The following is a 23,394-nucleotide window of genomic DNA, read 5'->3' on the forward strand; positions in this document are numbered from 1 at the left end:
CGGTATTGCCAGGTAATCTTTTTTACGTATATTAACGTTGTGAACGTCAGTTCGCAAACGAATTCTTTCATACAAGTACTGTGGTACCCTCTTATTCAGCACATGGTGGTAGAAAACAAGGGCATGCAACCTACGACGTGCAGCCATACGCAGCCAACCGATATCCTCATAAACATGAGATATTCGATCGCGATTTCTCAAACCAGAAATGAATCTAATACAAGAGTTTTGTAGCTTCTGGATACGGTATTTGTCCCGACCCTTGAGACAAGGTCCGTAAACGACATCACAATAATTAAGATTAGACAAAACAAGTGTTTCACAGAGCAATATTTTTATTCGTTTATTAAGTAGGAAACGGTGTTCATAAAGAGATTTAAGAGCACAGTACGACCTCCGCATCATCGAACTAACATGCTGCGTAAAACGAAGTTCGGAATCCAGTATGACACCCAAATTTTTTGCTTCACTTGAAATATTCAATGGACTATTTTTAACAAAAATCTGTATATTATTTTTTATTCTATTCCTGCACGCTTTACTCCCGAACAATAATAACTTACTCTTATCGGGGTTAATAACTAAATTATGCCTTTCTGAAAGGCTAACTAGTGCATCCAAGTCCTGGTTAATATGTCTTTGCGCAACAGCAAGATCTTTTTCATTAAAAGAGGAATAAATCTGAGTGTCATCAGCATAAGCATGATACTTACAATGACGCAGACAGTCGTATAACCGGCATGTATACACCGTATACAAAATGGGACCCAACACAGAGCCCTGAGGTACACCGGATACGACTTCAGTGGGTCTAGATCTGTTTCCATGTATCATGACACTTTGTGACCTACCCGCCAGATAGTCAGCGAACAACGATATCGCACCACACCCAAGGCCTATGTAGTGCAAAACACTCAACAACAATGAATGATTAATAGTATCAAAGGCCTTGGAGTAGTCCAACATAACAAGCGCCGACATCTTCCCCTAATCAACCGCAGACAACAAGTCGTCAGTGATATTCAAAAGCGCTTCACAGCAGCCATGATGAGGTCTAAACCCAGATTGGAATTCAGGCAAAATATTACACGCATTCAGATAATGTCTAAGTTGTTTTGCTAAAATTTTTTCAAATGCCTTCGAAAGCACCGGCAAAATACTAATTGGTCTTAAATCCGACACCGCATTAGGATTACTTGCTTTAGCGATGGGTAAAATGATCGACTCTTTCCAGCAAGATGGAAAAACATGTTCAGTTATACAAAAATTAAAAATGTGTCTGATGAAATGTATGATCAAGGGAGAACATATGTTTATCATAGATATAGAAAGCTGGTCAGCTCCCTGAGCATTGGAAGAAATAGCACTTAAGGCATCTCCTACCTCCTCTTCCATCACCGCAGTAAACTCAAACACATCCACAGAATCTTTAACATTGTTACTATAAAAATTTAAAAGGTCTACATCTGGCAACCCGTCACTTTGTACTGAACAAAAATAGTTGTTAATTTCATCAGCATCAGAAAGTGAAAGAGGAATCTCTCTATTTTTGTTATAATGGACACCGCATTTCTTTAAACTTGACCATAATTGCTTTTTATTTTTACTCCTTGCTGAGAACTCCACATAAGCTCTTTTCTCTCGTTTTATTGCACCTGTAGTATAATTCCGCAACATTTTGTAATAGTCCCAGTCATGTAAACTGTTTGTGTGTTTAAATTTATGAAGTGCTTTGTCCCTTAAATCCATCAAAAGTTTCACATTATCTGTTAGCCAAGGTGGTTTTTTTTTGTAAACGTGTGCGTTACAATAGGCGCATGTCGATCAAATAAATTTACAATATTATTATTTAGAAAATTCAGCTTGGCATCAATATCATTGAAATCAAAGATGGAATGCCATTGAACTTCTTTTAAGTCGGACATAAACAATTCACTATCAATGTTTCTAAAACTGCGGAAAGTTCTTACGACGGAAGGAGGGAAGAAATTTGTCAAAGCAATTGTACAAAAAACGAGATGATGATCAGAAATGTCATGAACCGCCACCGCACCAGAAGCCACAACAGGAGCACCGTCATCCGCAATTTCCATTTATTGAAGTCAGAGTCGGTTCGGTGAATTTTGCAGCCATCTATGGGACTAGCGATCTTTTTTAGTGACCAGAAACTTAACACCTTCGAGATAAGTTTCACCATAGTCAAAAAAAAAACACCAAAATTCAGGTTCGTATAAAAAAAATAGGAAACGTATAAAAGAAAGCTCTATCACAATACAGGGTGGTCCATATAACTTGAAACAAGCAAATATCTCGAAAACACTTCGTTTAATACAAAAATTATGCAAATAAAACTTGTTCTGTACAAAGGGGGAAACCATATGACAGCTACAGCTAGTAGAAGATTAAGAAAATGAATTACCGTTTTCAGAAGAATACGTATAGCTGAAAGAAGGCTCTGTTCGTACAGAGCTGAATATTGCTAATGGAACCCTAGATACAGCTTGAAGTAGGCTATTTGCTGCTTGCACAAAGCTATATACTGCTAATGAAAAGCTGTGTGTTGTTGTAAGGTGTCTAGATATTGGCAGAGACTGCATACTAGTAATGGAAGATCAAGTTTTGCTTATAAAAGAACTGAAAGTGAAATAGAAGGCGATTATTGTTCATGGATTCCAGTGATAAAAGACCACTCCTTCTTTCCATCTTGGTGAATTAATTAAATAAGTAAAATAACTATGTTTTTGAGATGGATAAAAAATTGAATACAATGAAGAGGGTGAATACAGATTTAGAAAATTCAAAGTAAAATTGACGTAAGTTGATAAATAAATAAGATAACCTTAAAACAACGTGTTTTCTATGTAACGACATGAAAGATTTTAATATGTAATTTTAATTTAATATTTGTTTTGTATAATAGGTGGCTAATGTTCTCCTGAAGATGACTACAAAATAGTAGTCGAAACCGGTAGAGCCGAAAAATAAAAATTAAATTATCCATCTCACTTATTTCACTAATTCTTCATTTCTCATTAGAACGTTTCTTTCTGGGAGAGGTTGAAAGCACAAAGCGACTCCAAGCTTTTAATGTCCTTTTAATCAATAGCTTTTCGACGTTTCTATTGCTATGAACATATGTTTATTGAATTTAGGAAAAAGATAATCCTGCTTTTCCTTTTGATAGCTTCCTGATCTTTGGTAACGCCTTAATCTGATTGATGTATTCGGAGGATACGCAAAGAGCCTAATGGGGTCTTAAAGTGTTGGGCGTTCTTCAGCATTACTTCTCGTGTACATAAAAATTTATCATCACAATTTTCTAGAATAACAGAATGATGAAATTAACTATATTATTACTTTTTAAAAAATCAACTTACGGTATATTTAAATACAATTTTCCTATTCAATGCGTTTGGTTGAAAACGTTTAAAATATAAATAATAAAATTACCGTTTCGTCTTTCCGAACGTGTATAATGTACGCCTCTCTAACACGAAAGAGCGCGATCGCGCGCGCATTAACAGTGGAGTCACATATACCCGGAGTTTAAGTGCTGTTTCCAGCCAACCCGTGCAATTTGCATATTAACGGATAAACTTATAATTCATCGCCCTCTTCTAGACCCCGGTCGGGAATTTTTATTGCCGGCTCGGTGCGAAAAGCACGCTCAAGAAACTCGACGACATCCACCCAAACGAATAGATGGACAACACTGCGTGATGCCGTGAACAAGAAGAATGGTTAAAAAAGATTTTAGGGCAGATAAGAAACGCGGTGTGAAAAGCGCTTTGTTTCTAGTAATTTGTAAAGAAGCACCCAATAGAATGTTTTGTTGCTAGCAATTTGCATGAAAATAAAAAATTAAAGGAATTAGATTCTAAATAGAACTTTAAATATTTATAAGAATACGTAGTGAAGAGTGAGAGTCTCGAACGTGGGACAATATTTTATTATTTTCCACATCCGCCTTCTTTCTTTTTTTAAACTTTTTCAAATTATCACCTTATTACTAATCATTTACTCATAACAATTTCCTTTTCCTTCTTTTTTCGTCTTCATTTTGGCTTAACTGTACATTGAGTTCATTTTGTATAACGATTTTGATCGTTGATCGGTATCGCACCGGGGATCGTCGTCGTTACGAGATGAAGAAGAAGTCAAGGTACTCAAGGAAGAGAAGTTCATCTCGGTGTTGGCCACACGAACGAAACGCGCGGACCATTTTTACCGTGTCATCACTGCTAATGGCCAGATCCTGTAACGGGAAGGAGCAACGAACCGCTCTCTATATAAGAAGGTGTGCGGAAGATATCTGGCAACTGGATCTGAGAGGTCCGATAGTTGATATCTGAACAGATTTGCTTATTCTTTTTAACGGGATTTATCGGATTTAGGTACTTTTCTTTCCTTGTAACATTAGAATAGAACAAAATTTTTTAAAGTGGCTATAATTTTCTGTGAATATTAGTACTGAAATGTGAAACATGGATATGTTAAACACTTAAATATTTTTTAAATGGTAATAATTGTTGATGTGTCGTCGTTTACAGGATCCATTATTAGTTACAAAACAGTTGCACGAAGTTGTTACCTGCCGGCTACTGGTTATTTCTTACAAAAAGGAAACCCCACGGAATACTACAGAGCAATGCAATAATTGCTGTGCTCCAATATTAATGATGGTTACTGGTATAGACGGCAAAACGGTTCCCACAAGGAAAACAGGGCAGTAATCATAAACTTTGTGCGAGGTTTCTTTGCAAAGTATTTTCAGTTATTTCCTTTATCTTACTGCTTACTTGTGGTTTATGCCACATTTGCATTTAAATATTCTTTTAAAATAATATAGAACTAAACAGATATAGCAAACAGTTTGTTACTATCTCAATTCTGTCATAAGTTTTGAGAACACATAAAGACGTAAAGACATAATGTAGTAATTAACTCCAGTGTTAGAAGAACCAATAATTGAGTGAATTAAATTCTTCCAGGTGGTATTTTCAAATTTTGTCTTTAAGTAAGACAATCATAACCTGCTGCGTACTTCGATTGAATTACAAGAACTTATAAATATGTTGAAAAGAATAAAACTTGGCTTATTGAAAAAACATAATAACTATAATTACATCGACTGCTCTTTTTAGACATTAATGAGACATTGAGGGTATTGCAATATGTGTAACAGTGGCATGGAAATAGAACAAAAATTTACAACCTGGACCAAACCAAAGAAAGCAAGGAAATGCTGCACGACTTTGGTAAGTTGTCTCAACAGTAAGACTTTAATTGCAACTGCAGTGATCACTTTCTGGGAAACAGCTGTTGCTGGAGAGTAAGCTTATGATATGTTTGCCCATTCAAGGTTTTCCAAACTAAGTTGCGCAAAACCTTATGTCCAATAATTGCTCTATGTCAGGTATGATTTATTTTCATCCGTAATCATCTTAATGTAACTAAGAAAAATTTGATTACCTTATCATTGATGATGAAGCTTTATTCATCTTTAGAAGGAGAAGTTGCTGTAGCATGCTGTGCACATGACACAGAATAACGAGAATTTTTAAAATGCGTAGTGTTAGCCATGAACACGTAGCAGCACTACAGTGACCTTGAGCAAGTATACACTTTGCCATTGTAGTAACCATGGATCAGTGAAATGGGTAACAGCGTGCGTTAGCCATAAAAATGTTTTATAAAAACAGAGATAGTTTGGAGGTTGCACAGAGAAAGTTCCGACGTTTTTTCAACTTAGGATGTCATGTTGTCATCCCATCAAAACACGCGATAAAAAGTTGGATTAATAACTTTGAAGAGACTAGATCTGCCCTAAAGAAAATACCAACAGGACGATCAAAAAGTGCTCGTGCTCCACAGAACAGAGAAGTTGTACGCGAGTCTGTCTTACACAGCCTACGGCGTTCAATTCGTAAGCTAGCACCTGCGGTTGAAATGTCCCGGAAGAGTGTTCGCAGAGTTCTTCATTTAGATATGAAATTTCATCCATACAAGCTGCAGATAGTGTAACAACTGCAGGAAAGCGATTATCTGTTATGTGCCATTAGAATTCTGTCAACATATGATAATAAACATAATCATCGACGATGAATTTCTAAGTGAGTTGTGGATGTCAGATGAGGCCCACTTTCATCTCACAGGTTACGTGAATAAGCAGAACTACTGTTACTGGATAGACACAAATCTTAATGAAGGCGCTCATGAGCCTTTACACTCTAGTAAGGTGACAGTATGGTGTGCTGTTTCATTATATGGCATCATTGGATCTCATTTCTTTCAAAATGAGCAGGAGATCACAGTAACTGTTAATGGGAATCGTTACGTTGAGATGTTACATTCTTTCGTTACATCTGAATTGAAAAATTTTCCGTACGTTCAAGAAACCTGGTTTGAACAGGATGGAGCAATACCACACACTGATCTCAAGATTTAGTAACGTTCCCTAGCCTCTTAAGTCGCCAGATTTGTCCGTTTGTGATTTTTTCTTATGATCTCTGGATGAGTTAAAACAAAAAATTTAGTATCCCAGCTAAAATGTTGCAACAGTCAATAACTACTCTCAACAGCAGATTTCAAGAATGCGTTGATACAAGACGTAATTTTAAAAAAATGATAAATTCCATTAATGTTTCTTAAATGGCAAATTTTAAGGTTTCAATTACTATGATTAAAATGTTTTTCTTCTATCACTCTTGGTTTTGTTGGGTTGTTAAAAAGTTCCTGTTTTTTTGTGTCACCTGTATAAAAACAAGAACGTGTTGCTATCACAATTACACTGTGCTGTAAGATTTTTGTACAGTTTTTTTTTTGTTCAGGTGTGTCACTGCTGCTGGACATAGGATTTTATAATGCAACTGTAGATGCAATGAATTTGATATTTGGCACTTTGATATAAGGTGAAGAGATCTACGTTTTAGAAGTAGTGTTATATTTGTACCACTTTCGACCACGACGTTAGTAACAATTTTCGGTGTAACCGGAAGACACTACCACTAAAAGATAGATCTCTTCACTTTATATCAAGGTACCAAATAACAAATTCATTGCATCTATAGTTTCCCTATAAAATCCTAAGTTTTGCAGCCGTGAGAAACCGGAATAAAAACAACGTGACGTGTTACGAAAAAATGGAAGGCATATTTGAAATCAGCAACCCAAAATTAACTAAAAACACTCAACTGATATACTGTACACAAGAAAAAGTTAAAGTTTGCAGCACAGTGTTATTAATATTATAATATAATTCAATTTTATTATTTAATATGCATTATGGACAAGATACCACAACCACTAACCTGAAAATGTTTTCCAGTGTATTTTTTCATGAAACGTAAGCATTCGGTCGACTCCAATTCTGCCCCACCCACACGATCAATTAATTGTTCCCAGGTAGCAAATTCGTTCTGGAGGCCAAATCGTGTTCTAATGAACTTAATGTCAAGCGTAGACTTATAAAAGGCAATTTGTAAACTCCATGACACCTACAAATTAGGGGAAAATAGAAAGCTAAAGTATACATTCCCAAAACTTTCTTACTTAGAGATCATCTAGAACCTTTCCAGAATATCATCTGAAGATAAACAAACAGTATTACTTACCGCTGATGATGATTGAATCACTAATAAGTGCCATGGACTTTTTATAGAGAGGAAATAATTGGATTCTGTTGTGAAATTTGTCGATCCCAACAAGTTGCTTGCGCTTGACTTTACAAAGCTTGGTTCATTCGCTTCAACAAGACTTTAACAACATAGATGGTCTTACACATCATAGGCGAACTGTATCAGTTTGGGACCATTTCTCCGAACCAAGATTGTTGTTAGTTGATCGTTCATCACAACCATACTCATTACTAGGAGACGAACCATTTCGTTTGGTAGATCAGAACCCCTACACTTAAAGATCTTTGATGATACCATTGAATGAGGTATCATTCCAAGCCCCACTAAAAAGTGCTGATTAATGATTAATTAGTGTTACCTCGTTCTTTACCTGCTCTATTTCTATCAAACGCATTGTATTACATGTGGATACTATCTGTATTTTGCCTTTTCAATTGTGGTTAGATATTCTACTGGAACTAAGCTATCGACGATGCTCGTATCAAGGATAATGGCAGAATCATTAAAGGTACACATCCCGTGCATTATATAAAGTTGAATGATAAATTTGGTTTTGCAGGCAGTTAGATATTAAAGCAAAGACATAACTTCTTTCTTCATGCCAACTTTTTTTCCACAATATTTCCTTAAATAACATCGCGGAGCGAAAATGATGGATATGATCATTCCGAAACACTCTAAAATGTTCCACACTCAAATAAGTTAACATTTATTACACAAGTTATTGTAATGTTTGTGTCAAATTGCAAAAAAGGGTTACATTTATATGTAGATATTTAACAGTTAGAGTTACAGCAGATTATTACAAAGCTGTGCTTAAAATGCGATCTTACCTTATTCACATCTTCATGATCTTCATAAGGTATTGGCAACTTTTGCTGTAACATCCAATATTCCATTTTAAGTTATTTCCAGTGAAGCCTTTTAAGTTGGACGAATTATCTTGAAGAAGGTTTCCATAATCCTGGAATCAAAAAAACCAAAATTCTCTATTATAGATAAATAAGTTTAAATAAAGTTTTATATCAAAACGTAACGATTTTGTAACGTAATCTTATTACAGTTTACAACAAACTTTTGCATCTCTAATCTCTATTTATCAACTGCAAATATTAGATAAAGTAGTGTTTAACAAATAAACTTCTTGGCTTAATATCTTTAAATAACCTATATTTAATTAACCTACTCGTCAACTCGGTTAAATTTATTAGATTCCTTTTCTAAAAATGTTATTATAAATCTCATTTTGTTGTAAATCTAATTTTGTTTTACATCCAACTTAAAACCATACATAATAACGAAAAACCTTTTACACCTTCAAAATTCGTTTTGCCTTTATTCACAAAGCAAGGCAGCAACTTCGCCGTATACACACGCTATCACCTGCGGTCGAAGCCGAACGACCAGTTCTTGTGCCGAGGTGTGTGCGGAGGCCTCCGGACTACGCTTGTCCTGCAGCAACCAGCAGGAAACTTCAGTCTACGCCGATCAGTCGTTCTGAACGGTTGACCGATACACCTCCGAGTTTCATCGAACGCCATCAGTTTTTCAAAAGACTTCTTTGACTTAAACAAATAAAAAAAAAAGTTTTAAAAAATTAAGTTTACGCGAAACAATTATTTTAATAATAATTATTAAAATAGATCAAATTACAGTGAGTTTTTTGTGTATCCTTTTTTCTTTTCGTTCCTTTGGATTAAAACTACCATCATCATAACAAACCGTTGATTTCTAGAAGACCTCGTTTAACATTGGTATGTGTTTATGTTATAAATTTATGTTTTATTCTTAATTTTGATGATTTAAAATTTATTATTTTCCAATAAGTAGTTTAAAGAAAAGGTGGAAATGTGGGACGAAAAAGAGTTAATGAGGTTGAAGGGAAATTAACGTGTAGGTGGTAATTAAGAAGTTGTATCTGGGTGAGATGCATTTAAAGTAAAACATTAAAACAGATTAATTAACATCTTATTTAAATGATTCTATAACTTATAACTTTCCATTTAAAGTAACAAAAGAAAATTGATAAAAAAGTTGCTGATTACACTTAACCTAGTAAATGTTGAAGAGAAAGTAAACTATAACAAACAAAAAATGGCTATTTTTCGTTACTTTATGTTTCTATAAAATAAATTAAACAAAAACAATGACCCTTACGATTAAAAAAAGATTAATTTTACATCTTTGTCATCATCTAAAAATATTTACTAATACACCGATATAACAAGGTCAGTTTTAATTAATAGTTCACGATCACTCACTCATTCTTGCCTATTTAGAAATAGATAGAAAATAACACATAATAAGAAACCAATAACACATAAATAGATAAATAATGATACAACTTTCTATTTTTAAACAAAATATAGACAATGCACTTTTCCATAAATACAAAATTCCCTATCGTTTCAATGTTAAACGAACGATTAAGACGTCGTCACACGTTAATACAAACAATTGTGCAAGCGGAAATAATTTTCTCAGTCAAACTAATCATACGGGCACAATTTATACCATGAACCAAGGCAAATACCATAAACAACTTAGTTACGCGTTCTCGTTATGTTCAAAATGGGGAGGTTACACGCATAATTCTTGTAAAAATTATTAAGAGTCAATTAAATAGTTGTATTTACTTAATTTAGTTACATAAATTTGCTAAATTTATTGACATAAATATATAAAATCTATAAAGATACGTTATATAAACGTCAAATTAAAATTGCCTCAAGGTTGTACTTGATTCGGTCGAGTGTGTTCAATTGATTAGAATGTTGTTTTAAATGTTGTAATGTTTAATATCATTTGACACAAAATGATACTCAAAATGTTGTACATTAGCTTAGAGATTTTGAACGTTATAAATAAAAAATTATAGATATTTGAGATCTAAATGATTAATTAGGTAATTAAATAGCTAAATCAATAAGATACTGAGTTAATGATGTTAACTGGAAAAACCTAAAACTATCTTCCACTTCTATCTATTATCCCATCTGATAACACTGTTGTAAATAGCCGTGAAAGATATTAAGGTAAAATCTTGCACCTTCGGTCTGAAATTGGATTAAAAGGTTCATATATCTCAAATGACTAATCTCAGGCAAGAAACCGAAGGTACGAAATGTTTAACAGATCTCTTACGTTGATTTATAACAGCACAACAAGTTGGAACACAGCATAGATACCATTAATTCTACTTTATGTGATACTATTATTTTATTTGTGCCTTAACCAATCCACTCAAGGCAATCAATAGCGTATCAACCCAACCCAACATCACATCATAACTTTTCCAACATTGAACCACATTAAAATCACAGTAACACAGGGAAAGGAGTATATTGGACGGAGATGTCAAAAGTAGAATTACACACATAAATCTAATATCAGTGGGAGAGTTGCATTGTGGAAAAGAAAATACTGCAAAAATGTGGAGTACCAATTTCAAGATATCGTCACGATATAGATTCTTTCAAATGTGAATTTATCTTCGATTTGACAATTAGCAAAATAAAATAGTACCTAGATAAATTGTCAGATGGTTGTTTGAGCGATGTTGATAACGCAGATTACTTGATTGGTTTTTCTTCTTCTTATTACTTTAGAATTGCTACTGTTATTTAACGGATGATGTCCCATTTTTTTGTGATATTTCTTTTCCTCTCGATTTTGTTTGCATATTTTGGCTTTTTGGTCTTCCACCATTCTGTCCATACGTTGACTCCAATTGCGCTTCTTTTCCTTGACCCACTTCCCAATATCCTGTATACAGCATCTCGTTTGTTTGTCGGTCTTATGAAGAAAGTCCTAGGATTGACCTGAAGGATTTCTCTACCATTCTTAGTTTTTGCTTTTCTTTCTATGTTTCTGCTATGGTTTCTACTCTGCAGAACTCCCTGAACATTCGCATTGTATATTTTGACTTTACTCTCCAGTTGGGTGGTCTCCAAAATGCTTGCCAAAATGGTAGAGAGGCATCTTGCGATCTTTAATGCTGTTGCTGCCTGGTTATGCCCATCCTTGTAGGTTGTGATCGCTTGAAATTACACCTCCTAGATAGTTGAAGGTCGTATTCTATGACTTTGCTTGCATATTTGAGGCTCCCTAAACGTCACTAATGTCTTGTACATCATCTGCATATCATAGTATGATTACCGTTTCCCCATTTTGTATCCATCTTGAGGACTGTTCTATTATCTTCTCTTTAACTAGATTGAAGAGAATGCTCTGTCTGATTTCCTAGAAAATCGGAATTTCCTTAGTGGCAAGGTTGTATACTTTAATCTTAATGTTATTGTTTGTGTTTATATCCTCAATTAGCAGTATTGTATTATAAAGTACTTTTCTGGACGTTAGTGTGTTGAGTACGTTCTTTAATTTGACTCAATTAAGAGCTTTTGTTGAGTCGTAGAAACACACGTACTGTGGGCAATTAGAATGTACAGATTTTTCGGTTATCTATCTATAGTACTCCTATTCTGTTTTTCCTTGTCCAAACATCTTATTTCTTTTCCTTGCCATAGTCGTCTTATTCTGATCCATCTAATTCCGAGGCTTGACTGTTTTTTTTTTCAGTCCATTAGGGTAGTTTTTAGCCGTTCCACTAAACTTTCTTCCTTTGCTTGGGTTTGGGACCGGTTGTGGCAACTATTGGGGTACTTCCTCCACCTAGCGCTTCCCATAGGTAGAGTTGGTTCCCTGAAGCTTTGAAATTTTAGAGGCCGGATATTTTTAATACCATTGGGAAAAGATTTGACTATAACAAATATGAAAGAGCCTACCAATCATAGATAACCATCTTGATATAGAAAATTGACTCAAATTAGACTAAAAGTTCGGCTATTCATAAAGCAATCAAATTGAAAAAAGAGAATATATCATTATCCTAGAGGAATTGATACAAAACTCAACATCAAATGTATACCTTGCAAACCCCATCCCTAGAATCTGTTGTAAATGCTGAACATTGTTATGTTGATGTGAACATTACGGAGGACCCCACAAGAGATGTTAAGAAGGAGCTAATTATAGCTCTAGATATACCTAGACCAAACAGCCTCAGCAATTTTCTTCTTTATAGGTAAATATTAATCGTAAAAGATATATGTATGATGACTTTAATTACTTTATCCTCTGTAAAGATAACACCATATGAATAATGTCGGCTTTTTTGAATTATTTTTATTTGGCATCAACAAAAATATATATTGGCTACCTTATTACGCCACAATTATTTGTGTACCAAGGTCGTGATGTTTCATTTCGGCTAATTTAGGTACTAAAGCTGTTGTTTATACCAGTGCTAAAAATAAACGTTTGTATTAGAATAAATGAGTTTGAAAAAGGTGTTAAAACTTTTAATTAATCGTCTGGATTAAAATAGATTCTAGATAGATTATAATTGATACATATTTGTTACACGAATGAAAATTTACCCTGCTATATACTCAAATTGAATTTCATTCGGATGTTAATCAGATTGATGTGGATGAAGAGCACTAATAGTACATTTCTCGAAAAAGAAACTATCAGAATGATAAACATCCAGATAATGGAAGGTATACTGCAGTAATAGATAAGTGCAGTAATTATATTTCACCGGATTGTGTGTGTTATTGATGAAAAGCTATTTCCATTTAGGTGCAGAATGTAATTCACTCACTTTATGTCAACTAAGAAAGCAAAATGTAGCATAAGAATATGAGAATTGATCGATATGTAACGCTGTATATGTTAACTCAATGTAAACTTGATAAATTTTGTGTTGATATGGTATTAACAGTAAATCGTTTTCTAAGTTTAGCCGGGATAATTAATTGAGATTAATGAGATATGATATTAATTGTAGAGCGACCGTAAGCAAGTCAGCTTAATCAGCCGCAATCATATACAATCACGGTATTCTGCACCGTGAAGTTAGTCGAGGTCAATTGCAGGCGATACGCTACAATGTGTTGACCAATAATGAATTGATTTGGTATTAACTTTAAAGCCTCAGAAGTAAATGGTCTTGGCTTAAATCATACAAAATCGTTTGTCGAAGTTTAGCCGAGGTTACTTGCCCCCGAACCGCGTGTTTGCCAGTTTATTATTGATATGACATTAATTGTAGAGCGACCGTAAGCAACCTCAGCTTAATCAGCCGAAATCATATGTTCTGCATCGTGAAGTTAGCCGAGGTCATTTGCGGCCGATGCGCTACAATGTGTGGACCAATAATGAATTGATTTGGTATTAACTGTGGAACCTCAGAAACAAATGATCTTGGCTTAAATCAGATGAAATCATCTATCTAAATTTAATCGAGGTTGCTTTTCGCCGAGGCGCGTGTTTGCAACTTTATTATTTATTAATTCTAGAGTCACTGTAAGCAACAGCTTAATCAGCTGAAATCATGTACATATTCTGCATCGTGAAGTTAGCCGAGGTCATTTGCAGGCGATACGCTACAATGTGTTGATCAATAATGAATTGATTTGGTATAAATACAAAGCCTCAGCCGTATACGACGTATCGTTCCCCTTTAAGATTAGTCGACGTCGCTTTTGGCCGAGCGTTGTAGTGTCTTCACCAGACTTGGAATTATATGAATCGGCTAATTATATTATCTATGACTTTGCCTGATTAACCATTGATAGCGTTGCAATGTGTTGGCTAGTTTATGGTTGAACCTCAGCTTAACCCGTTTATGCTCACAGTTCCAATAATGGAACACCCCCGTTTTTCCCCTCTTCAGGCAAAGTCTTTGTTGTTACCCACAACGTGATTTTGCAGGTAGCAACACGTTTCCAGTAAACATGTTGATTAGTGAGAGTGATTGTTTGACTTTCACAATTGGTGACGAAGAGTCAAATAGTTACAACGAACCTTTGTCAGAAATACAAAAGAAGTTACCGAAAAAAAGAATCTGAAAAAAATCCGTTCTAATTTCTGGGTTTCCGAACTTTGAGAAACTGATGCAATCAGCACCCATTCCTTCTGATCCGGTGAAATGTTTTAAGTTTTTTCTTGATGATAGTATTATATCATTTTTGGCAGAAATTAACGACGTTAAGAAATAAAGTGTTTTTTGGCCATACTACTATTATCTGTTTATTGTGTTGAAGTAGATGTAGAATGTGTTGGGAGCTAGGAACCAAATCTAGCAATATAGCACTAGTGAATTCTATGAGAAGAAATAGATTCGAAATGATAAAAAGATATCTCCACGGTGTAGATAATAATAATTGCTACAAATGCTTATTCAAAATTTTTTAAATACTTAGAACTCCAAGAAAGGAGGAAATTTGCATTTTCGAAGAATAACGTATTTACAAAAATATGACATTCCCCCGGCAGAAGCAGGACATCTTCCCATAAATTGGCTTCAAGAGTGCCAACGCAAGTGCGATTTGAAGAAAGGCTGGATTGTCCAGGCAGAAAAACAAAAACAGTCTTGTCAAAATTGTAAAGTCAATCTGCATGAATCCTGTTTTGTTCACTTCCACACAAGGTAATGGACAATCAATAATTCCAAAACATTTATTGTTAAAGTTTATGTTGATTTGATTGATTTTATTGAAGTTACAAAGGATAAAAGCTGCACCAAAATGACATTGGAAACACAGAAATGTAAAAAAAATTAATTTGGGCATAAACGGGTTAATTAAGAAGCAAGCTTGTGGCTAAATCAAAATAATGTATTATCCAAACATGAATTGATCAGAACTCCGGCTTAAATCCTATTTGTTTTGAGCTTACGCTTGCTCAATGAAGTATTAAACGTAGTATTAACTGTAGTATTATACGTCTCTCATATTATCGAGTTTCGGCGGTTCTAAACCAATCCTATAAATGATAGCAACAAAGATGTTTTTGAAATATCAATGTCATCTTAACATTAAAAGAAATTTTGAAGTTTATTTTTAAATAGCCCCATTTAACCTCAAATATTTATCTATATTCTTCTTCACCCAATACTAATAAACTTAGTCCACTCGGTATAACACGACAAAGAAATAGATACGTTTCGAAAGAGAACTCGGCTTTAATGACCGTAGCAGAGGACAGAAACCGGCGGGGATTTGAAGAGAGCGTATTTATGGAAAGTAATAACCCATTTAATTCGTTTGGTTTATTTATAAACTGGTCCGGCCGCACGGTTGTAAACGCGTACGTTGGTAGTCCTGATAGTTGCCGCATCTCTCCACAAGAACCCCGTTCCCTCTTCTTTACCTACTATATAACCAACGTTTTATCTCTTCTTCCACATGTGTATTCCGTACCGTATACAATTTGTGTGTATGTGTGCGTGTTCTTCTCCGGCTTGGGTTCTTTAGAGTTGGAAGTTCTTCTCTTGTACGTGCTCGAACTGGTTCGAAGCTTCGAAGTCGTTCGATGTTGGAGTGAAAGAGACGATGATAATGAAAAAGGATGGGTTTAAGTCCAGATAAAGTTTCGCGTCCGTGGTACACCCACCTTCTTCTTCTTCGACTTCGGGTACGTCGGTGTTACGAGAAGAAGAACCGGGACGTTGGCAAAAACTAGTCCGCCAAGGAAGTTGAGTTCAGTCTTTACTCCGATTACGTACGAAGGGGGCAGACTTTATCAGATTAAGAATTAAATAAGTTTTGTAAGAAAACAAGACTAAGGTCCATTACTACCATGTTTTAGTTAAATTTATCTTATAGATAAACCCATCTACTAGCCAATCAGAAAGCGTAAAATAGCCGTAACCGTGGTAATAATCCCTTAGATAGCTTAACCAGAAGATGGTAGTAATGGACCTAAGCCCACTTTTACCACCTCTTGATAAATTTATCCTATAGATAAATTAGCCAATGAGAGCGTTTAAAACCGCTGTAACCATGGCAATTATCTATCGGATAAATTTATCAAGAGGTGGTAAAAGTGAGCCTAACCCAAACAAATCATAAAATTATAAAACTAATTTTTCATGTTAAGAATGTTTTTTTTAATCTCCAGCAGTCAAGCAGCAAGTTTCAGTTTCCGCAGTTATCCGGCGCGTTTCGAGCTCGCGACCTACAAACCATTTGGAGCGATGAAAACTCTCCATTGCCGTACGCTCACCAACTCTACTAAGATATCTCCTAGCATAACCAACCTTTTGACATTTGCTAACACAACAAAAATTCGGTTTTATTTTTTAACAAACACTTTAAAGCGTTTAATAGAGAAAGATTCAATTCATCGAATGGGTTATAAACGACTTAGTTTACGATATAAACTCTGTCAATAACATCGACCTTTCCTACGAATCGAATCGTTATTGTTGCACTTCCTGGTTACGTGCTATACGAACACCTTTTAGAATGTCACTCGTGTAGTTCGTTCGTTCACTCGGGAGCCGTATTCTAAAGACGTGAAAGTAAAACGCCTTTAAAACCGAACGAGAACCGATAAAGTAATTATTATTACCCGAGAGGCGCAGCACCAACACCCGCAACTTAATTAGTTTCGGAGTTGGTTTTAATTACACTCTTCTAAAAATGGAATTCCAAATCCGCAACGGAAGAGATTTAGAAAATGAAAGTTTTTTTTCTCGTGTAATGGGACACAAGTGTCTCTTTAGGTTAGGTTCGTTAATGGGTTAATTTGTGGACGACGATTGTTAAGTGGTCTATGTGTGTGGTAGATATAGATTAAGAGTTCGATTAAGTTTTTTTTTAGTTACGTAAGTGAAATGAATTCGATTTCGTAAAGTGGAACACGCCGACCCACAACAATCTATTCAGTGCCAAGATAATTATTATTGAGACTCAATCAGGGCTGGTTAAAAGTACTTCTTGGGTAATAAAGTGTGTTCCTTGTTGGTCATTAGATGTTATTAGAAAGTAAAGTTGGTTATTTTAACCAATTACATGTATTTTTATTATTTTTTTTATGTCTTTACAACTTTCTAGAGTAGATTATAAGAAAGCAAACTCTAAGAATTGAGATTGCACTTCTTTGATTTCTTCTTCTTCATTTAAGAGTTATTTTATTTCTCCTGTTGAGTTCACTTTTATTACTAAAGAAATTCTTTCATTTAAAAAATTGAAGATAGGAAACTAAGTTTTTTTTTTAACCTGGTGCACTTCCTTTTCCTCTCGGACGCGCGCGTCCTCCGCGGTCAGTTCTTCACCTCCTCTACCTAGTCCCCCCTCACAACAACTCGCAATACCTCTTGCTCCTTCTTCTTCTTCTTCTTCTACATCGTCGTCGTCTTCTTTCGCACCGCAATGTACTCGCGGCCTTGAGCTGGTCACAGCGGTAGTTCTCTGGCCTGGCAGAAAGCACAGGACAAGGTCCGCCCGCCTTTGGAGATCTAACCTTGACTCCAACCGCAACAGTTCAAGCTGCGTGCGAACCTTCTCCTATACATCGTGTCAACTCATATATATTCGCATCAAAATCAATTTTTTGATGGTAAAAATTTTAAACTTAATTTGATTCGACATTTGATTCCTTCTCACTTCTCGTAGCTGAAGAAGAGAGAATAGGATCTCGGCCAAATACACATAGTTGTATGTATACCGTCGAAGTCTTCGACGTCGACAGCTTTCTACTGTTACTGTAACGAGCGATCTATTAAACTCCAGTTTCAAAGGCGAGTTACTGTTACTTTTGCTTTTCGCTGTTACACTGCCTCCGCCTCTTTAGTGCTACTACTTGGTCGACTTCTCCTTTTCTTCGAATATCCAAGACACCTAACTGTAATCGTCAACAAGAAATCTTCTTAAGGATTTAAAAAAGATAAAAATTTTTACAAAGGAATTTAAATTCGACGTTTTAATCGTTTTAATCGTCAATTGTCATGAAAAAAAAATAAAATTAATGTCTTTTTTTATATTTATGTTGTTGAAATTTACATTTTACAATCTTCATTTAAAATTGCTTGCGGTAATAAAAGCGTCGTTGTCGTCGTCTTCTTCTTCAACTTAAAAGTATCCGATCCCTGATATCCTTGACTTTTGCGTTGTTGGTGAAACCGGGGGGCTCGGTAAAAGGCAGCAAAGCGGCCGTTGTCACGTGTCACGTTGAAGAAACAATCGTTTATGAGTTTCTTTACGATTTTCTTTATAAATTCAACAAAAAAAAGTTTAAAATGCAAATAATGTTGCTGCGGGTTATTAACCTTGCAATTTTTATTTATTTATTCCTTTTTTGTGGTATTATAAATGACAAAGCATTATTAATTAAAAAAAGACAAATTTTAACTTTTTTTAATGTTCTTTCTTCGTTTGATTGAAGGATGAGATCATCGGTTTCTAAGATTGACGAAAAAATTATGGTAATCTGACCATTTCGAGACCCGGAATTTCGGTCTATTATGGTTCTTGGCTCTTTTATTTTCTAGATAAAAACGAACACAAAAGATTTTTTTGACGAAATCTTTTGTAAGGCTGTCATTTTTATTTTGGAGACTGTTCAAGGTTGAATAACAAAATTCTCATCATTCCCTCAAACTATTTAATTCAGCCAAAAATTAAAAAAAATGTTATGAAGTTTACAAAATATCTTGTTGGCATTCACCATGGTGTTGAAGTATACACTTCGTCAAAAAACTAATCAACAATGTAGTGGAAATGATATTCTAGTCATAATAAATTTATGATACAATTTGTGTCAAATCCAAATCTGACATTTAAAAGTCAATTGAAACTAAATTAAAAGTTAAATTAGCGCCTTTTAAGCTTTTCAAAAGATGTTCTTTGTTCAAATTTAATACATTTTCGTCGAAATAAACTTTAGAAAAAAGTTAACAGTTATTTTAAACAAGTTCAAAAAAAATGAATTCTATTAAGTTTAAACTTTACTTCTACTGACTTTAAAGTGTCAAGCGACACTAAATTATAAGTTAACCATTTTAAACGACAAATTAACATGTTTTATAGTCCTTTAAAGATCTCTTTTTGTTAATTTGTTAATGAAATTCTTTTTAAAATAAACTTTAGAAAATAACTTGTTATTTTCTTTGTCAGAACTATTTATGTATGTAAATATTTTATTGACGTTTAAGAAATGTGCAAGTTAATATACAGGTGTCCAATTAGTGCGATATCGGACGATATCTCCTTACAGGGTGTCGCTAGAAGAAAATGTTTATATATAAAGTTATTTGGTGCTCGAAGGTGCATAACCTAAAAATATTTTTGTTTATACAGGGTGTTGCAAAAGCAAAGTACAAGGTACAACTTCGTAAATTTAAATGGAACACCCATATTTTATTACATTTTTGAATTACCCTTAAAATTCGACATACGTATATGGAATATTCAACATTTTGTGAAAAAATCTCCGTCTGCACGTGTCTATAAAAGAAATCATACCCAATTTATTTAAGACCCTACAAAGCAAATCTTTTGTAGATTATTAATGCATAGTTACAGTAACTTCATGCCCCTATAAAAATCTGGTAACCTTCTACAGGGTGTTCGTAATATTGTACTCAATACCAGAAACTTGAAATAGCTATATCTCATTTTTTTTAAATGGCCAAGTAATAAGGTTTCTTTTTTATAAAGCATGTCCTGTACCTATTGTCCTATAAATAACTTGATAACTATTGCAAATAGGTATAGGACATGCTTTATAAAAAAGAAACCTTATTACTTGGCGAATAATTTAAGATAAAAAAATATAAGGCATTCCATTAAAAAAAAATGAGATATAGCTATTTCAAGTTTCTGATATTGAGTACAATATTAGGAACACCTGTAAAAGGTTACCAGATTTTTATAGGGTCATGAAGTTATTGTAACTATGCATTAATAAGCTACAAAAGATTTGCTTTGTAGGATCTTAAATAAATTGGGTATGCTTTCTTTTATAGACACGTGCAGACGGAGATTTTTTCATTTTTTGCTTAACAAAAAGTATGTTGAATTTTAAGGGTAATTCAAAAATGTAATAAAATATGGGGTGTTCCATTCAAATTTACTAAGTTGTACCTTGTACTTTGTTTCTGCAACACCTGTAGTTGTTGTACCTGTATAAAGAAAAATATTTTTAGGTTATGCACCTTCGAGCACCAAACAACTTTATATATAAACATTTTCTTCTAGCGACACCCTGTAAGGAGATATCGTCCGATATCGCACTAATTGGATCCCGGTATATGTAATGTTGTACAGAATATTCAAAAAGCTAATTGGACCATGTTATGCATCACTTGATTAAGGGACAAATGAATAATGTTGAGAAAAACGGGATTTTCGTTTTCATCTCTCTAAAAATATAAGACTTCTCAGAATAGACGAGATTATACAGGCTGTTTCTATAAGTCGTGGTATAAATTTAATCACCAAAACTAGAGACAAAATGATAACGATTCGTGTAAACATTTTTGAAGAAAATAATCCAAGTTTGATTTTGTACTTTTAAACTGGTTTTTATTTTATATAGAATTTAAGTTTAACCAGTTTCGGCCCTTGGCCATCTTCAGAGACTCTACAAATAGATTAACATCTCTCATCTTATCCATTTTACAAACAAGTTTCATAATATTTCTTTTGTTAAAAAAGATCACGTATCAAAGTCGAAATCAGATTATTAGTTACTAATTTAAAAAATTAAAGTTTAAAAAGTTGTAAAATGAAATTAAGGACGAAGTGTTTTTTAACAAAAGAAATATTAAGAAACTTGGGAAAAATTCAAGAATCATCATGTGGCTTAAAAATCGACGATTTTTTTAATCAATGTGAAATGACCCAAAAAACACGTTAAAAATAAAAATAAAGTGCGGAAAAGTGACTAACACTAGATTAACTTCAGTTATAAAACTTCCATTATATGATAACTAACTTCAGGTTCAAAATGTCAACCTCAATTTTGACATATTTGTAATTTTCATTAAAAATCCTTTAAAATGAGTTCAAACACGACATATTTATCTTCAATATTAATGAAGTTATGGTCAACTTCCGGTTAAGAATGTCAACGTCAATTTTGACATATTTGTAATCGTCGTGAAAAATCCTTTAAAATGAGTCCAAACATGATACGTTTAATTCCAATATTACTCGAGATATAAGCAACTTTCGGTTTGAAATGTCAATATTTGTTACAAAAACAAAAATATAATAAAAAAAATAAAAAATTAAGGTTGGTATTAATATTTAAAAATTAAATTGCTATCTTTATTGTTGCTAACTTAGGATTTAATGTTTTTTATTCAAACTTTTTTGTTTTTTGAGATAAGTGCGTCATCTTTGGACTCATTTTAAAGGTTTTTTAATGAAGATGACAACATTGACGTTGACGTTTCAAACCGGAAGTGATTGTATTTCCGTTAATATTAAAGTTAAATATGTCGAGTTTAGACTTATTTTAAAGGAATTTTTATGAAGTTGACAAATATTACAGAATTAAAATATTATTTAAAAAATTAAAAATTGAAAGTTCAAACTTATTGGTTTTTTGGGATAAGTGCGTCAACTTTGGACTCACTTTAACCTTTAGCGGGCCGGGATTGTAGGTAACATATTGCCTGAAGAAAATCGATACAAAATGTACTTCATATGATATATTTATCACATATAAAGTACTGATAACATAGAACACCACTTAAGTGGTGGCCCCGGTCCTCTAAAGTTTAAAGGTTATTTTATGAAGATTACGAATATAATAATAAAATTAAAGTTGGCATTGACAACTGAAAGTTTTTTTCACGACTAAATCCGAATGTTTCTAGTCCTCGTTCTAGTTTTAGTTCAATAAAAATATACAACATAGTAATATCTTCTGCTAACTAGCGCTACCGCTGCCGTTTGTAAAATGGATAAGATGAGAGATGTTAATCTATTTGTAGAGTCTCTGAAGGTGGCGAAGGGCCGAAACTAGTTAGACTTAAATTAAATTCTATATAAAATAAAAGACATAAACTTTTAATATTATACCAACATCTAGAAAACGACACTGGCCCAAAATTGTAGAATTTCTACAATTTTGGGATTTCTATTTTTTCCATTGTAGAATTTCTTGGTGTATCTAAGTGTCGTATATAAGTTGGTTCTTAGACGTATGATGCAAATCGGACTTAAAATCGTATAACGTGATTGGCGGTTATCTTTAAAACAAATAGTATTTTAGGTCTTTCGGTATTCTGCATTTTTTCTAAGATAAGTTACACCTTTACCTACCAGACAGCATGAAAATCTCGAAAAACGAAACAATGTTGCTTAATCAAGTGATGTATAATGAGGTTCAATTATTTATCGATGAAGTAATATTTGCAAATAACAAGATTATTAATTTTATTTAAATAAAAACCTTTAATCATAGCTTCGATTTTGTTGCTGTGTATTATAATCGATTTTAGACAAAGTACTTTAGTTGACAAATTATTTTGTAATTACCGGTTTTGGCGTGATGTTATCATCAGGAATTTCAAATTTGTTTGTCACTAAGAATAAGTGGACCAAGTAACAATGAAATCTTCTTGTCAAACAATTTCATATATTTTTTTGATCTGTCTTCTTTAATAATCTGACACGTTCCCGTTTAAATCGTGCGAAAAACTTCTCAATAACACATTGATATTTGGTTGAAAAGTTTTGGTGTAATGAGCAATGACCTAAAAATTTCAATGACTTTCCTTCGCGAAGCACTTCTATAACAAAATAACCGAAATATCTAGACTAGACATCAGTAAAAATTCGATCTCGCAATTGATTCTGTTTTGGTTATTCCCAAGATGGTGCTAAATTTTACTTGGTACTGCTTAGTTGCTATTAGTATTCGGTCTGACCTTGAACCTGAATTGTAAGCAGTT

General features: G+C 33.8%; 1 protein-coding gene and 1 long non-coding RNA gene across 5 annotated transcripts in view; one reads left to right on the top strand and one right to left on the bottom strand.

Annotated features, from left to right (window-relative positions):
- The window catches only part of LOC111419943 (CABIT domain-containing protein serrano), a 100,033-nt gene that overhangs the window by 65,129 nt on the left and 11,510 nt on the right, over positions 1–23,394 (top strand). Inside the window, exon 1 of one of the 4 annotated variants that reach the window (XM_023052831.2) lies at positions 9,085–9,391. The exons of the other annotated variants lie outside the window; for them this stretch is intronic. The gene's annotated coding sequence lies outside the window, so the exon portion shown is untranslated. Of the gene's footprint in view, positions 1–9,084; positions 9,392–23,394 lie in introns of those variants that run through there. 4 annotated transcript variants of the gene reach the window in all.
- On the bottom strand, positions 2,002–8,310 carry LOC139430641 (uncharacterized). Its single transcript, XR_011641033.1, has 4 exons — positions 8,008–8,310; positions 7,614–7,960; positions 7,311–7,496; positions 2,002–6,752 (listed from the first exon to the last, which is right to left on the bottom strand). It is a non-coding gene; the product is annotated as an uncharacterized lncRNA (long non-coding RNA).

This window comes from Onthophagus taurus, chromosome 7 (assembly GCF_036711975.1).
Source record: "Onthophagus taurus isolate NC chromosome 7, IU_Otau_3.0, whole genome shotgun sequence".
Lineage (NCBI taxonomy): Eukaryota > Metazoa > Arthropoda > Insecta > Coleoptera > Scarabaeidae > Onthophagus > Onthophagus taurus.